This window comes from Salvelinus sp. IW2-2015, linkage group LG20, assembly GCF_002910315.2.
Source record: "Salvelinus sp. IW2-2015 linkage group LG20, ASM291031v2, whole genome shotgun sequence".
Taxonomy (NCBI): Eukaryota; Metazoa; Chordata; class Actinopteri; order Salmoniformes; family Salmonidae; genus Salvelinus; species Salvelinus sp. IW2-2015.
In genome coordinates, this window is record NC_036860.1 from 39,218,167 (window position 1) to 39,236,203 (window position 18,037).

An 18,037-nucleotide genomic window follows, 5' to 3' on the forward strand; every position below is an offset into this window, starting at 1 on the left:
TAAGTTCCTCGGTGTACACATCACGGACAAACTGAATTGGTCCACCCACACAGACAGCTTGTGAAGAAGGCGCAGCAGCGCCTCTTCAACCTCAGGAGGCTGAAAGAATTCGGCTTGTCACCAAAAGCACTCACAAACTTCTACAGATGCACAATCGAGAGCATCCTGTCGGCTGTATACCCGCCTGGTACGGCAACTGCTCCGCCCACAACCGTAAGGCTCTCCAGACGGTAGTGAGGTCTGCAGAACGCATCACCGGGGGCAAACTACCTGCCCTCCAGGACACCTACACCACCGATGTCACAGGAAGGCCATAAAGATCATCAAGGACAACAACCACCCAAGCCACTGCCTGTTCACCCCGCTATCATCCAGAAGGCGAGGTCAGTCAGGTGCATCAAAGCAGGGACCGGAGAGACTGAAAAACAGCTTCTATCTCAAGGCCATCAGACTGTTAAACAGCCACCACTAACATTTAGCGGCCGCTGCCAACATACTGACTCAACTCCAGCCACTTTAATAATGGGAATTGATGGAAATGATGTAAAAATGTACCACTAGCCACTTTAAACAATGCCACTTAATATAATGTTACATACCCTACATTACTCATCTCATATGTATATGCACATCAATGCGAGCTGTGGCAAGAAGGTTTGCTGTGTCTGTCAGCGTAGTGTCCAGAGATGGAGGCGCTACCAGGAGACAGGCCAGTACATCAGGAGACGTGGAGAAAGCCGTAGGAGGGCAACAACCAGCAGCAGGACCGCTACCTCCGCCTTTGTGCAAGGAGGAGCACTGCCGAGCCCTGCAAAATGACCTCCAGCAGGCCACAAATGTGCATGTGTCTGCTCAAACGGTCAGAAACAGACTCCATGAGGGTGGTATGAGGGCCCGACGTCCACAGGGGGGGTTGTGCTTACAGCCCAACACCGTGCAGGACGTTTGGCATTTGCCAGAGAACACCAAGATTGGCAAATTCGCCACTGGTGCCCGTGCTCTTCACAGATGAAGCAGGTTCACACTGAGCACATGAGACAATGTGACAGACGTGACAGAGTCTGGAGACGCCGTGGAGAACGTTCTGCTGCCTGCAACATCCTCCAGCATGACCGGTTTGGCGGTGGGTCAGTCATGGTGTGGGGTGGCCAACAACCCAGCCTGCTGCTGGGTTGTTGCCCTCCTACGGCCTCCTCCACATCTCCTGATGTACTGGCCTGTCTCCTGGTAGCGCCTCCATGCTCTGGACACTACGCTGACAGACACAGCAAACCTTCTTGCACAGCTCGCATTGATGTGCCATCCTGGATGAGCTGCAGTACCTGAGCCACTTGTGTGGGTTGTAGACTCCGTCTCATGCTACCACTAGAGTGAGAGCACCGCCAGCATTCAAATGTGACCAAAACATCAGCCAGGAAGCATAGGAACTGAGAAGTGGTCTGTGGTCACCACTCCTTTATTGGGGGTGTCTTGCTAATTGCCTATAATTTCCACCTTTTGTCTATTCCATTTGCACACAAGCATGTGAAATTTATTGTCAATCAGTGTTGCTTCCTAAGTGGACAGTTTGATTTCACAGAAGTGTGATTGACTTGGAGTTACATTGTGTGTTTAAGTGTTCCTTTATTTTTGTTGAGCAGTGTATATACTGTACTCTATATCATCTACTGCATCTTGCCATCTTTATGTAATACATGTATCACTCCGCACTTTAAACTATGCCACTTTATGTTTACATACCCTACATTACTCATCTCATATGTATATACTGTACTCTATACCATCTACTGCATCTTGCCTATGCCTTTCTGTACATCCCTCATTCATATATCTTTATGTACATATTCTTTATCCCTTTACACTTGTGTGTATAAGGATATTAGTTGTGGAATTGTTAGGTTAGATTACTTGTTAGTTATTACTGCTTTGTCGGAACTAGAAGCACAAGCATTTCGCTACACTCGCATTAACATCTGCTAACCATGTGTATGTGACAAATAAAATTTGATTTGATGTTCGCAAGTATGGACCCAGTGTTTCTCATTTCCTTCATGCTTTCATTCACCACTCATTCACTATTACATTATTCCAGAAGCACCCTATCTGTAATCCTCATTTGGTTTTACCAGATTAATGCAAATTCCCCTAACACAGTATCCTCAGGTGGGCCAGTTATCTCAAAGCCAGGCCAGGGGCGTGTGGGAAGAGGAAGATACAGCAGTACACTCAACAGATGAGTTCTGATACTCTAATGGACATAGTGGATTTAGATGTGTTGTTGAGGCATAATGCTTGCATCATCAAAGTTCTGGATTTGATTCCTGTTTGATACAGTACTGAATATTTGTGTGTTGACTGTAAGTAGCTTTCAAGGGTCAGTATTTGGATAAAAGCTTCTGCTAAATGGCAATGCTCCTGTTGGTGCTAATGTACATGGTGTTACTCTTAACCCTGTGTACATTTACACAGGTCATATTACAGTGTTAAGGGATGTGTGGTTTAGCTTCTGATTTAACAGATGTTAATGGAAGTGACTTGTCATTCACACGATGACTCAGCAGCCTTGTGCAGGACAGGGAGGTAAAGCAGTGTGTGTGCCTGCGTTTTCCAGTTGGATGGAGCTCAATATCCATTGTTAAACGCACAGTCGGGTAACTGCGGTGGATTAGTGATGTTTTTTTTCAGAAAGAGGATTGCTCCAAGGCCTACAGCTGCAGTAGTAGATCAATATTGATGATTCTGGTTAGGCTTTGTGTACGCACGTTTTAGTTTATAGACAGCCAGTGTTAGTACGTGTGTAACATAACAACGTAGCAGGCGTAAAATAACTGCCTGAAACCAGATCCCCCACATTCTGGTCTTGGTGAGAATAGAAACAGAGGTTTTCTGCACTGTTAAACCAATCCAGGAAATGTGGAGGAGTTAAGATGGCACCGGCCTTGTTGATGTCCAAAATTGAAGTCGTTTCATAGGCGCTCTCTTCCATTTCCCCTGAAAAACAGAACATCCGGTTGTTTATGACCCGGCAAAGGCGTGTGTGTGTACTTCTGCGAGTGTGCTTTGGAAAGAGAGCTTGAGGGAGGGAGGTGAAGGAACTGTGAGTGAAGAGCAAATGAGGGAAAGAGATGCTAGCTGTGACTGAGGGCAGCCAGGCTGCAGTTTGCTGAGGTAAGCACACCGCATCAGTAAATGAAAGGGTTGGGCTGGGAGGAGAGAGCTTTTGCCAGCTCACAGGGAGAGGCATTCTGGGTAGTTGTCTCACAGATCAGCTATCTCCTTCTCCCCCTCTCTCGTCTGTCTCTCGGAATACAGTGCCTTGCAACAGTATTCAGACGCCTTGGATTTCTTCATTTTATTTTCTTACAAAGTGGGATTGAAATTTATTTGATTGACAGAGTATTTTGTGTAGATTGTTAACAAAAAAAGACAAAGTGGAATAAAAAAGTCATAACCAAAATAGTCATTGCATAACCATTCAGCCCGTTGTTTAGGCATGCCTAAATTAGTTAATGAGTAAAAATGTGGCTTAACAAATCACATCAATGATATGTAATTAATAGGGGTTGACATTGACTGACCCTTCCTCTGTCCCCCATACATACATCTAAGGTCCCTCAGTGAAGTATTTATTTTCTCGCACAGATTCAACTAGAGACACTAGGGAGCTTTTCGAAAGCCTCATAAAGAAGGGCAGTGATTGGTAGATGGGTAACAATAACAAATCAGACATTGAATATCGCTTTAAGCATGGTCAAGTAAATAATTATTCTGTGGACTAAGCTGCAGGACAGGAAGGAAACTGCTCAGGGATGTTTTATATGCTGTGTGTGTGTGTAATATATATATATATTAGTTGAAGTTTACATATACCTTAGCCAAATACATCTAAACTCAGTTTTTCACAATTCCTGACATTTAATCCTAGTAAAAATTCCCTGTTTTAGGTGAGTTAGGATCACCACTTTTATTTTAAGAATGTGAAATGTCAGAATAATAGTAGAGAATTATTTATTTCAGATTTGATTTCTTTCATCACATTCCCAGTGGGTCAGACGTTTATATACACTCAATTAGTATTTGGTAGCATTGCCTTAAACAATTTAAACTTGGGTCAAACGTTTTGGGTAGCCTTCCATAAGCTTCCCAAAATAAGTTGGGTGAATTTTGACCCATTCCTCCTGACAGAGCTGGTGTAACTGAGTCAGGTTTGTAGGCCTCCTTGCTCGCACATGCTTTTTCAGTTCTGCCCACACATTTTCTATGGGTTTGAGGTCAGGGCTTTGTGATGGCCACTCCAATACCTTGACTTTGTTGTCCTTAAGCCATTTTACCACAACTTTGGAAGTATGCTTGGGGTCATTGTCCATTTGGAAGACYCATTTGCGACCAAGCTTTAACTTCCTGACTGATGTCTTGAGATGTTGCTTCAATATATCCACATAATTTTCCTCCCTCATGATGACATCTATTTTGTGAAGTGCACCARTCCCTTCTGCAGCAAAGTACCCCCACAACATGATGCTGCCACCCCCGTGCTTCACGGTTGGGATGGTGTTCTTCGGCTTGCAAGCCKCCCCCTTTTTCCTCCAAACATAACGATGGTCATTATGGCCAAACAGTTCTATTTTTATTTCATCAGACCAGAGGACCTTTCTCCAAAAAGTACAATCTTTGTCCCCATGTGCAGTTGCAAACCGTTGTCTGACTTTTTTATAGCAGTTTTTGAGCAGTGGCTTCTTCCTTGCTGAGCAGCCTTTCAGGTTATGTCGATATAGGACTCATTTTACTGTGGATAAAGATACTTTTGTACCTGTTTCCTCCAGCATCTTCACAAGATCCTTTGCTGTTGTTCTGGGATTGATTTGCACTTTTCCCCCCTAAGTACGTTCATCTCTAGGAGACGGAATGTGTCTCCTTCCTGAGGGGAATGACGGCTGCGTGGTCCCATGGTGTTTATACTTGCGTACTATTGTTTGTACAGATGAACGTGGTACCTTCAGACGTTTGGAAATTGCTCCCAAGGATGAACCAGACTTGTGGAGGTCAACAATTCTTTTGAGGTCTTGGCTGATTTCTTTAGATTTTTCCCATGATGTCAAGCAGAGAGGCACTGAGTTTGAAGGTAGGCCTTGAAATATATCCACAGGTACACCTCTAATTGACTCAAATTATGTTAATTAGCCCATCAGAAGCTTCTAAAGYCATGATGTCATTTTCTGGAATTTTCCAAGCTGTTTAAAGGCACAGTCAACTTAGTGTATGTAAACCCACCGGAAATGTGATACAGTGAATTATAAGTGAAATAATCTGTCTGTAAACAATTGTTGGAAAATTTACTTGTGATGCACAGAGTAGATGTCCTAATCCGACTTGCCAAAACTATAGTTTGTTAACAAGAATTTTGTGGAGTGGTTGAAAAACAAATTTTAATGACTCCAACCTAAGTGTATGTAAACTTCCGACCTCAACTGTGTATGTGTGTGTGTGTATATATGTATATATATATATGCACACATACACAGAATAAAATCCAAAATATGCATCCTGTATGCAACAAGTTTGTTTATTATCTATGCATAGCACTTTAGCCCTACCTACGTGTACAAATTACCTCGACTAACCTGTACCTCCACACATTGACTCTGTACCGGTACCCCCTGTATATAGCCGTGTTATTTTATTGTTACTTTTTATAATTTTTTTTACATTCGTTAAAAAAAATATTTCTTAACCGACAGTGAAGTTCAAGAAGAGTTAAGGGCTTGTAAGTAAGCATTTCACGGTAAGGTCTATACTTGTTGTATTCGGCGCATGTGACAAATGCGTAGCCTTATGTTTGGTGTAAATTCAACACAACACATCACTGGGGAGTTTTTCAGAAGAAAAATAAATGGGAAGGAGCTAAGCACAGAATAAGTAATGGAGGAAAACCTGCTTCCGTCTGCTTTACACCAGAGTCTGGGAAAGGAATTCACGCTGTCCGTAGCTGATGTGTGACCTTAACATTCAAAGGCCGCGGGGCCAGACTGATTACCATGACGCGTACTTGGAACATGCGCTGACCAGCTGGCAAGTGTCTTCACTGATGTTTTCAGCCTCTCCCTGATCCAGTCTGTAATACCTACATGTTTCAAGCAGACCACCATAGTCCCTGTGCCCAAGAATGCGAAGGTCACCTGTAGCTCTCACATCTGTAGCCATGAAATCGTTTGAAAGGCTGGTCATGGCTCACATCAACACCATAATCCCAGACACTCTGGRACCACCTCAATTTGAATACCGTCCCAACAGATCCACAGATGACGCAATCGCGGTTGCGCTCCGCACTGCCCTTTGCCACCTGGACAAGAGGAACACCTAGAGCACTGTATGGGCATGAATTTTAAGCCCTCCCTATGCCCTTGTAGGGCACTAGGGTTTTCAGGCCCTACCCTACACAGGTCCGATTGCTTCTGCCAAATTTAAGGCCCTGCCTGAAATCAGAAAGAACTTCCTCTGTTAGTAAATCCTTTAGCTGCTCCGCTCCATCACTCGCTCCCTGCGCTCTGCATGCGCTCTGCTTATGGCCACTCTAAATCTGAGTATCCATAGCAATTGCTTCGCTTTGGCTGATCTACTCAATGAAGAGACAGAATATAGCAGTTAGCTATATTTCATCACTCTAAACTTTGACAAAACATAATTTCACAGAAAATATGAATATTATCTTGTCATATGTGTGACGAGGTTGAAGCCTTGCTGACACCACGTTATATGATCTGAGTCGGCGCAGAACATGTGCAAATGGCTCGGCTTCAAAACGTGAGTGATACATTTAGTAATGCCCTGCCCTTACCCTAGTTATTGATGAAGAAACAGGCCCTACCCAACTCTAACCCGATGTATAATGTCGGGGCCCATTGGGCTCTGGTCAGGTAGCAGAGCTCTAGATAAACCCATGTGAGAACGCTGTTCATTGACTTACAACTCAGCGTTCAACACCATAGTGCCCTCCAAGCTCATCTCTAAGCTAATGACCCTGGGACTGAACACCTCCCTCTGCAATTGGGTCCTGGACTTCCTGACAGGCTTCCCCCAGGTGGTGAGGGTAGGCAACAACATATCGCCATGCTGACCCTCACCATGGTGGCCCCTCGGGTGCGTGCTTAGTCCCCTCCTGTACTCCCTGTTCACCCACGACTGCGTGGCCGCGTACAACTCCAACACCGTTTGCCGACGACACGATGGTGGTAGGCCTGAACACAAACGAAGATGAGACAGCCTATAGGGAGGAGGTCAGAGACATGGCAGTGTTGTGGAAGGACAACCTCTCCCTCAACGTCAGCAAGGCAAAGAAGTTGATTGTGGACTACAGGAGACGGAGGGCCGAGCACACCCTCATTCACATCGACGGGGCTGTAGTGGAGCGGGTCGAGAGCTTCAAGTTCCTAGGTGTCCACATCAAGAAAGATCTATCATGGTCCAAACACACCAACACAGTCAGGAAGAGGGCACGACTACACCTCTTCCAACTCAGGAGGCTAAAAAGATTTTGGCATGGGGCCTCCGATCCTCAAAAAGTTCTACAGCTGCATCTTTACTGGCTGAATCACAGGTTGGTATGACAACTGCTTGGCATCCGACCGCAAGGCGCTACAGAGGGTAGTGTGTACACCCCAGTACATCACTGGGGCCGAGCTCCCTGCCATACAAGACCTCTATACCAGGTGTCAGAGAAAGGCCCCAAGAATTGTCAGACTCCAGCCACCCAAGTCCATAGACTGTTCTCTCTGCTACCACAAGTCTGGAACCAACAGGACCCTGAACAGCTTACACCACCAAGTCATAAATAATACAATTAGAAGAAATCCAAAGGGTCTGAATACTTTTTTTTGTTGCAAGGCACACAACACTAACCTGGGCTGTATCAGAGAGGATGCCTGTTTCTTCTAGGCTATTACAGTGACTAGTATTCTCTCTCTCTCTGCAGCATTAGATTGGATGCTGGTTCTATTCAGTCTGTGTTTAATACCAAACAACTCCTGCTGCCTCGGACAAAACAAGTCCCTGCCTCCCTGCCAGTCTGTTTGGACATGATTGTGCCCAATGTCCATTATATACAGTGTCATCCATTCTACCCCCACATATCAGAAGAAGTCGTATCAAATGGTGGTTAGACTGACATTGCCCACGTTTTAGTATGACGTAACCCACGATAGTGATGCAGATTGTGGTTTGACTTCCCTGTTGCTATGGGAGATCTCTATCTGCAGCTAGAGGTTGGGTCTTCTTCACGTCACCCTTGGCAAGGTTCCTGGTAGTGTTCTGGAAGGCCAGGCCGACTGCAGCACTGCACTGGAATTTTAATACCCTGCAGACATCAATCAGTCTGAATGGGCTCGGCTTGATTCCCCCTGCGGCCTTTCATCTGTGTGTTCTCGCTCTTTCTCTCTYGCTCTTTCTCTCTCGCTCTTTCACTCCTCTGTCTTGTGCTCTCTACTTTTCTCTCGTTCTCACTCATTCTCCTGCTTTTACCCCTTTGCTCTCCTCCAGTCTTTTCCTTTTTCTCTTTCTCTGTAGACCTCTGGCTGTTTTTAGTTTCCCCTCTGTCTTTTTCTCTCATCTCCATTCTCTCTCCTTCTCTGCATGTTAGGGGTTATTATCTGGCAAGGGAATACAAGTCAATTTGATGGATCTGATCGACAAATAGTCATAATTACATACACTACCATTCAAAAGTTTGGGGTCACTTAGAAWTTTTTGTTATTGAAAGAAAAGCAATTTCTTTTGTCCATTAATAACTTCAAATTGATCAGAAATACAGTGTAGACATTGTTAATGTTGTAAATGACMATTGTAGCTGGGAATGGCAGATTTGTAATGTCTACATGGGCGTAGAGAGGCCCATTATCAGCAACCATCACTCTTGTGTTCCAATGGCACGTTGTGTTAGCAATCCAAGTTTATCATTTTAAAAGGCTAATTGATCATTAGAAAACTCGTTTGCAATTATGTTAGCACAGCTGAAAAATGTTGTGCTGATTTGAAAGAAGCAATAAAACATAAAACTGGCCTTTAGACTAGTGATTGTAAAACCAAGATAATAGGCTAAACAGGAATAATCTTCAGCATTCCTTCATCTGCCTTTTAGACAATGCCAGGTAGAAGACATCCCGAAGTCTGGTTTTGAGCTGACCTGGACAGGGCTGTGGTTGCTGACTGAGACCAGTGAGTTGAGCATCAGTGATGGATGCTCCAGAAAGGCTATAGATATCTACCCATGATATATTTAACCACAGAGGATGGGATACTGTAATTGAAAACGGAAGTGTTAGATAACTGAAGAGCTTTTCTTTCTCCCCTTCTCTGGTCCTTCCCCCTCTGCCTGTTTCCTTATTCAGTCGTTTCTGATCTGATGCCCCTGTTCTATCGTTTCTATGGGTGAGTGTAGATTTAGAGACAGATGGCTCTCACAAGTAAACAGTGGAACATGTCCAGCCTCTCATGGTCTGTCCCCTGCTGGGTTGGAGTGGTGCTGAGCCAGGTAAGGTTGTCCTGTCAGGGAGGGGGAAGGTGACGACATGTAACCTGGTTACTATTCTGAGTCATGTTCAATAGGGCACTTCCGACTCYCCAAAAATGTTTTGCAACCAAAAACTAAAATATTTTTCATTGGACAAGTTGAGGTATTACATTTCTCCCTTCCTTATAACACCCAGCTCTCCCTATGTGGCTTTGTAATGTTTGGAGCATTCTAAGATGTCTGCTCATCCAATTGGTCTCACTGAACGTGTCTTCTCTCCATCCATCAGGGATTACACAGAACCATTACACCCATTACATTTTTATTGGCAGAAATGTTATGCTAGCTATGGCTGCATGCTACACCTATGGATATATACCTAGGTCTTGGTTAGGCCTAGAATTCCCAAACGGTAGTAAAATTCTGCAATACATCTATTGTGTTAAATTGTGAAGTGAATTGGCCAGCCATCAATACCCCGTTCCAAGACCTCTCTGCAGCTTAGAAACYGCAGAGGCTACGGCTTTAGGCCATTTAATCTCATTATCAAATGAAAATCTCAGAGTTTTAGGATTAGCTCTCAATAGCAGCGGATGCTAACAGTGGATGTTAGCAGGGCTTGGCATGGTTGTGTCTCTGTGAACCGCCGTAGGGGATTATTATGGGATGGAGATGGAGGGAAGGAGAGAGAGAGAGGAGGGTGAAATGTGCTTAGTGGGTATCCCATTAGTGAGAGGAGAGGGGGTGATTGAGTTGAGAAGGAGAGAGAAACACACACACTCACACTCTTCCCCTGTGAGTTGTGTTCGGCATGTTTGTGAGAGCGCGCTCTGTTCCTGAATTCATTACCTCCTATAGAAGGAATGSGGGAGTGGGGGAAGAGATTGAGTACGAGCAAATGGGGAAATCGAGACAGAAACTCTGAAATTGGAGAAGGTGTGTGTGTTTTTTACGAGTGGTAACCAGATTGTGAGAAGGCCTATCATTCCAGTCACTCACTCAGCACGTCTCACCGCCCCCATCAGTCTGTCTGTCACACACTACCTCGCTCTACACCAGGCCTCATTCACCATATGCTGACCGCTCAATACCTGCCCTAATACCTGCTCTGAACCTGTCACTGCTGCTTGGATCAGAGTGAATGGTTAATGAACATTGGTAGGGAGATGCTGTATGTTACACTGCTACTCCTCCCCCCTCATCTCGTCCTGCTTCGGTTCTTTCTCTCTGGCCTTTGTGGAGGCTGCTGTAGTGGTTGTTTGATATGGTTATATACTACGGTATCATATTGCCATCAGGAGCCAGTCTGTTCTGTTCTGTCAGTCTGCTGGGCTGATGTCTGTTATTGCTCACTGCTCAGAATGGTGAACACATGTTGGAGTTGACGAGTCACTGAGCGTGAAGTCGTTAGGTATACTAGCTAGCAGGCATGGGGGCAGATAATCTTATCTTCTCTGTCCACGGTTTCTTCYCCCTGTTCTCCTTCTTCAAATGAAACGTTTTGTCACGAGTCGACTACTACAGGTATAGGCTATGTACAGGACTGTACACCTTAGTACCTTCACAGCATATAAAACAGAGATCAACTAGATTCAGCCACGGGACAATTTTTTTCCTTTTCTTGAGTGGATTGGTCAGGGGGCCGGAACATAATTACATCACAGTGCACCCATCCGACCACTTCATTGAATTTTGCAAACTGTCAAAGAATATTATCTATTTTCCCCTTAAGTGTGTGTATTTTACTGTATTTATACTTGGAATAGTGGAAAAGATAATAAAAGTAGCTGGAGTGGGTCTTTAAATGAGAGTTGTAGGCCTGAGCAGAAATAATGGAGTGGCATATCCATAGGTTACAACGTAAAGATGTGGTCTGACAGTGGGCMTGCTTCACTCACACCATATAGGGACATTGCTAAGTGGACTGAGCTAAGGTCCAGGCTAAATTATGGTGCATTTTACAGATGCTTTTCAAAACAAGCTTGCAAAATGAGGCTCAAATTAGCATAAGCAGTTTATATGCCGCTAATCGCCAAAGTAMATATTTGGCTTCAGAGAATCCAATTTGAGCCGTTTGGATTTAAACTGCCCCATGCCTGCCATTCCCCTTCCTCACCCATCTCTGTCATGAGCAATGTTTTGGCTGTTAAATGAGCTGGAGGTCCAGAGACCTAAATCCTGCTATTCCCATAGCCGTGCTGCAGGAAAATCAGTGACATGAAAGAGAATCTGTGCCGAGACGTTTTTGGAGCAGGAGGATGCTGACTCAGCCACTACTCAGCCTCTTAACTGTCCCCCGTGGACTGTTCTGGAACAATGGAACGAGAGAGACTCCATTTACCTCTGGAAGTAGAGAGATATGTGTCCTAGAGGCTCTTTGGATGGCCTGTACTCAGTGGTGTAGTGGAGGGTATACGCCGAATACCCACTGTCATTCAGTGGGCTAATATGACTAGGATAATGCCTTTGGCTGCTAAACAATGAAAGAAAGTTGATTTTTGAAAATCATTAGAACAGGAGAGCGCAATATATTTCGCTCAACATTTCTCTGGTCGGATTTTGCTTTTGCTGCTTTGAAGCAAGGTAAGGCAGGTCTCATCATATGAAGTAAAACGTCCAGGTTTCAAACAATTAAGGCCTAACCATTTTCTGGTAGATGGAAAGACTTTCCCAAAAAACTTTCTCAATTAAATGTTAACTAGCTACAAAGTTGACTCTGCATTCCTGGCAGAATATCATGATTGTTTGCATCAATCCAGTGGCCATTTTATTTAGCAAACTCCATCTCGTGCGCTACAGAAACACTGCTAACCAAACGACAGTGCTAGGTGCCTGCACACTTGAATAAAGGGTTACTACACACKTTGCCATTTTTAAACATAGCTTGACCCTTTCCATTGTGTGCTAGTTTGTCCTTGATATTAGCGGTTAGCGTTCTAATGCACATAGCATAGGGCCGCCTTCCCTTAGAGCCAAGCCGTATGCGGTCTCAACATGTTGTTTTTCCCTACAACAGATGGCCTCTCCCTCTCTCTGTTCCTTATGAAGGGTCGGTACGAATTAAGCTTGTTTGTTTCGTGCCATTACATTTGTAATTGCTGACACTGTCTAAATCAATTGAGTAACCACCGTGGCAATAATCCATAAAACTTCCCTATTGGTACAGCCCAGGTCAGATGGTAAGACCTTTTATAAGATACACATGTTCAGCTCTTGTTTTTTTTTGTTCAACCTTTTTATTTACTGTAATCTTTAATGATAGCCTWAAGTTGTTTCAAGAATGCAGATAGTCTATGGATATTAATAAAATAAGCTCCATAGCTCAACAATCTTTTTGTTGGGTTTTATAAAATCTATATGACACCTTGACATTTCTGATTAGAACGAAATATTGTTTTAATGGAAGTTCCACACTGGATTAGATTTGCTTCCCAGGCAGCTTCAGTACTGTCTTCTTAATCACTTTAAAGGACTCATTTAACTGGTTTCAGTAACACTCTTGTTCTCACACAGATCTTCAGGCCAGGAGAGGGAGAGGGACAGGGGAAGCCTGGCCTTTAGCCTACTTCTGAAGGCAGACAGTATAGTAGTGGTCTATTTAACAGACCAATGTTAAGAGAAGATMATTTCATACATGAGACCCTGTAACAAATGCCCTCTGTAGCCCTCCAGACATTACCAGTCACTTGGCATGCACTAATTGGTCTTCACTGTGCTATTTATACATTTGAACATTTTGGTATTTCAGGTCAAGAAATAAGAGGGATTTATTTTTTTTTATTTAAGAGGAAAAAASAAACGTCATATTTCCACCACCCTGTCCGAGAGCCTAAAATAGTATGTGAGTGTGCTGTGCCAGAGCAGCATTGACGGGAGTAGGCCTACTGCGCTGTTCAGACGAGGGTCCTTATTGTTAGGCACTTCATCAAAGTGCCTGTTGGAATTGTTGCTGTATTGTTGTTTTGCTGCTCTGAGAGGCTGTAAACCGTTAACACAGACAGATGTGACCGGCGCTGGAGATTGATGGAGGCCAGTTAGGACCTGGCTGAATCCATAAAGTGTGTGTGCGAGATGGTACATCTGCCATCTCTGCCTCATTGTTCGTCACTCTGCCCAGTTTTGTTTTAGGGGCCTCATTGATGTGTTGGGAGTGACCRCCTCCTGCCCTATCCACTTAATCTGGACTGGCCACCACTCCCTACCACTGACCGCTCCCCTGTCAGGCCTCCACAGATGGCCTTTACATAGCAGGAAACCAGTGAGAGACATCAGATGGGTGGAAACTGTTTTAAATGGTAGTTAGTAATACAGCAATGAGACAGTGGCTGTGTTACATGGTTAGTAAGGTTACACATAATTCCTGTACAGTTTTGGAGAAGTGGCGATGCTGTTTCCGTCTCCACTGTCCCTGTGTATAGTCACTAAAGGATTGCATGCTGTATCAACCAATTAGAACTCAATTATCATCCTACCTAGTTCCTTTGCTGTTGTTGGTGTGAACTTTCTCATGCTGTGTGTTGCTTTTTTTCTGTAGGTGACACATAGTATATGTCAGTGGGTAGCTGTCACAAACAGCTGTGGATTGGTTGTCATGTGAGGAGGGAGAGGGACAGGGGAAGAATATATTTGACAGAGTTGGGTTGGATACGGAATGCTGTCACTGCCTGGCCAGACATTACACCCGATGATAGCATTTTCCCACCTTGTTCAGCATGTGTTGAAGGTGTTTGAGCATTTCTCCTCAGCATTGCTACTAAATGTAAGCTTTGAATTTGATGTGGTGGTATAGCTGGAGGAACAGCTTGGAAGCAGAAAACGGAGCTTTGTTTAATGTCTGCCAGGCCCCTGTCTTTCATCATGTCATGTTCTTAACGCCAAAGATAGTACAGCCGATAACACATTTACACACACCCAGTGAAATGTATTGTTGGCAGTTTCTGTTGCAGGAATGTTGTGCTTATCACTTCTGGGAACCGAGAACTACGTATTTAGAACCTTTTGAAGGAGAACATTTTCTGGGTGTGATTATTGTCGTAGCATGGTAAACTACATATAAGGTTCTATGGCTTACTGTAATGGTCTATGATGGTTGACCTTTTTCCAGACCAGGATCTAATAGTGTTCAAAATATGGTTATTAAGAGTGTGAATAGAAAACACTAACCAATCAAGGTGTCATTTTTATTAGCCATACGGTGTGTTATAAACACAGAAAACATATTTACCGCACAGCTATTAGGCTATATCTTGTTTAACCTGTAAACCCTTTGCCGTCTGTGTTCCGCTGCAGTTTCAATCTTCCCTGCAACTATTTTATTCCCCTATACCTTGAGCCACAGTATTTGTACAGGCCTGGCCCTCCTATGGCTTCCATATCGAATCCCTCAGCGTATGTGGCCATTCAACAGTATTGACTGGAGCTCAGACTCAGGTCTGATGGCAGCAGCAGTGACCTATTATCTCTGTAAGCAGCAGAACCAACCAGACCAGACCACCGTTTTTTTCTTTTCTTTGCCAGACTAAGCCTCTCTGCAGGATATCACATGCTGTGTGTCTCTGGTTGCTGCACGGATACACTATGCCGCCATGCCAAATGAGAGTTAGAATAGCTGTAGCCTGGAGCGTCTATGACTGTTACTGAATAACCTGGATGGCTTGATGGTTTATGAAAGGTGCAGAATCGACCACCCCCAACCCTGTGCCCTTTTCACAGGGCAAAATTATTACCACACACACACACCCCTGCATGAACGTATGCACGCACACATTCACCCACACACATATGACACACAGCATGCATACACAACACACATATGACACACAGCATGCATACACAGACATGCGTAAAGCAACCAAGGTCCATTTAACCCTTCAACTAATATGAGGTGACAAATTCATGAATGAAGGTCTACCGTACGTTGTTTGGTTTGCAGACAGTGTTTCGGAGGAATGGTGCTGGCAGACATTGAAGTCATTTGGGTGAATCATTATTCTGCCTGGTTGTCTTTTCGAGCAGTACTGTCTGCTGACTGGGCACAGCGATAAACCCACCACTGCACCGCAGGTCCCCGGGGAGCCTGCTGTTTGGGGACATTCACAGACGGAAATCGAGCAGACATGGAGCGATCGCAGCATGATTGCATTTGTCAAAGCCGCCCTCCGCAGCTGCACTGCAAATTTGGCAACCGGGTTGGAAAATGTTCCCCTTGTTGCGAGAGATGAAGTGATTGCTGTGAAATTGAGGATGGCGTTTAAACTGCGACATGACGTGGAGGAGGGATATTGTGGCAGAACCACTGAGAGGGAAAAGTCATGGGACTGGATTGAGACTGACAAATCAGCAGCAACAGTAGTGAGAAAGACCTGGCTGTTATCTATAGTATCAAACATATATATATATATACAGTATATAGGCCTGGCATTTAAACCCTGCCCAGATTTATGCTAACTACAGACATAATGTTCATGCATAATCTATATTAAGTGCTTGTTTCCAACAGTAAGTTGCTATGGAAAATATGATAATTTCCTTGTTTTCGATAACATTTTCTGCCAATAAAGCCAAATGATGATAGAAAAAAATATATATCTTTAGGCCTTTAAACAGTAACATCTTTAGGCCTTTAAACAGTAACATCTTTGGGCCTTTAAACAGTAACATCTTTGGGCCTTTAAACAGTAACATCTTTGGGCCTTTAAACTGTAACATCTTTGGGCCTTTTTAAACTGTAACATCTTTGGGCCTTCAACAATATTATTGCTTTTAGTTGGCAGACTATTACATAAGCTGTTGGTAGACTGTCAATGATCTAGTCCATGGACCTGAACCCTGTGTATTTCTTTCTCTTTCCCAGGCTCCTTACTAAATAACAGCTCCCCATTCTACAAATATGTTTCTCCTTTTGCTGTCATTTCACGGGCTCACAATAACAGATCGCTTAAGTTGTGCCTTAAATAAAGCTAATTCAAATCAAGTCAAATGTATTTGTCATGTGCGCTGAATACAGCAGGTGTAGACCTTACAGTGAAATGCTTACTTACAGGCTCTAACCAATAGTGCAAAAAAGGTATTAGCTTAACAATAGGTAAGTAAAGAAATAAAAACAACAGTAAATAGACATTGAAAAACAGTAGCGAGGCTATAAAAGTAGCGAGGCTACATACATTTACATTTAAGTCATTTAGCAGACGCTCTTATCCAGAGCGACTTACAAGTTGGAAAGTTTATACATATTCATCCTGGTCCCCCCGTGGGGAATGAACCCACAACCCTGGCGTTGCACGCGCCATGCTCTACCAACTGAGCCACACGGGACTACAAAACACTAACCAATCAAGGTTAGACAGACACCAGTTAGTCAGGCTGATTGAGGTAGTATGTACATGTAGATATGGTTAACGTGACTATGCATATATGATGAACAGAGAGTAGCAGTAGTGTAAAGAATGGGTTGGCGGGACACAATGCAGATAGCCCGGTTAGCCAATGTGTGGGAGCACTGGTTGGTTGAGCCAATTGAGGTAGTATGTACATGAATGTATAGTTAAAGTGACTATGCATATATGATAAACAGAGTAGCAGCAGCGTAAAAGAGGGGTTGGGGGGGGCACACAATGCAAATAGTCCAGGTAGCCATTTGATTACCTGTTCAGGAGTCTTATGGCTTGGGGAGAAAAACTGTTGAGAAGCCTTTTTGTCCTAGACTTGGCACTCCGGTACCGCTTGCCATGCGGTAGTAGAGAGAACAGTCTATGACTGGGGTGGCTGGGGTCCTTGACAATTTTTAGGGCCTTCCTCTGACACTGCCTGGTGTAGAGGTCCKGGAAGGCAGGCAGCTTAGCCCCAGTGATGTACTGGGCCGTACGCACTACCCCCTGTAGTGCCTTGCGGTCAGAGGCCGAGCAATTGCTGTACCAGGCAGTGATGCAACCAGTCAGGATGCTCTCGATGTTGCAGCTGTAGAACCTTTTGAGGATCGCAGAACCCATGCCAAATCTTTTTCGTTTCCTGAGGGGGAATGTGTTTGGACCATTCTAGTTTTGGTGATGTGGACACCAAGGAACTGTAAGCTCTCAACCTGCTACACTACAGCCCCGTGCACTACAGCCCCGCCGATGAGAATGGGTGCGTGCTCGGTCCTCCTTTTCCTGTAGTCCACAATCATCTCCTTAGTCTTGGTTACGTTGTGGGATAGGTTATTCTGGCACCAACTGGCCAGGTCTCTGACCTCCTCCCTATAGGCTCTCTCATCGTTGTCGGTGATCAGGCTGTCWCGTCGTTGTCGTCTGCAAACTTAATGATGGTGTTGGAGTCGTGCCTGGCCATGCAGTCAAATCAAATCAAATTTATTTATATAGCCCTTCTTACATCAGCTGATATCTCAAAGTGCTGTACAGAAACCCAGCCTAAAACCCCAAACAGCAAGCAATGCAGGTGTAGAAGCACGGTGGCTAGGAAAAACTCCCTAGAAAGTCCAAAACCTAGGAAGAAACCTAGAGAGGAACCAAGCTATGAGGGGTGGCCAGTCCTCTTCTG

General features: G+C 44.3%; 1 protein-coding gene across 5 annotated transcripts in view; it reads left to right on the forward strand.

The window, feature by feature from the left end:
• Positions 1 to 18,037, forward strand: part of dbn1 (drebrin 1) — a 105,237-nt gene that overhangs the window by 27,949 nt on the left and 59,251 nt on the right. The gene's annotated exons all lie outside the window — the stretch shown is intronic.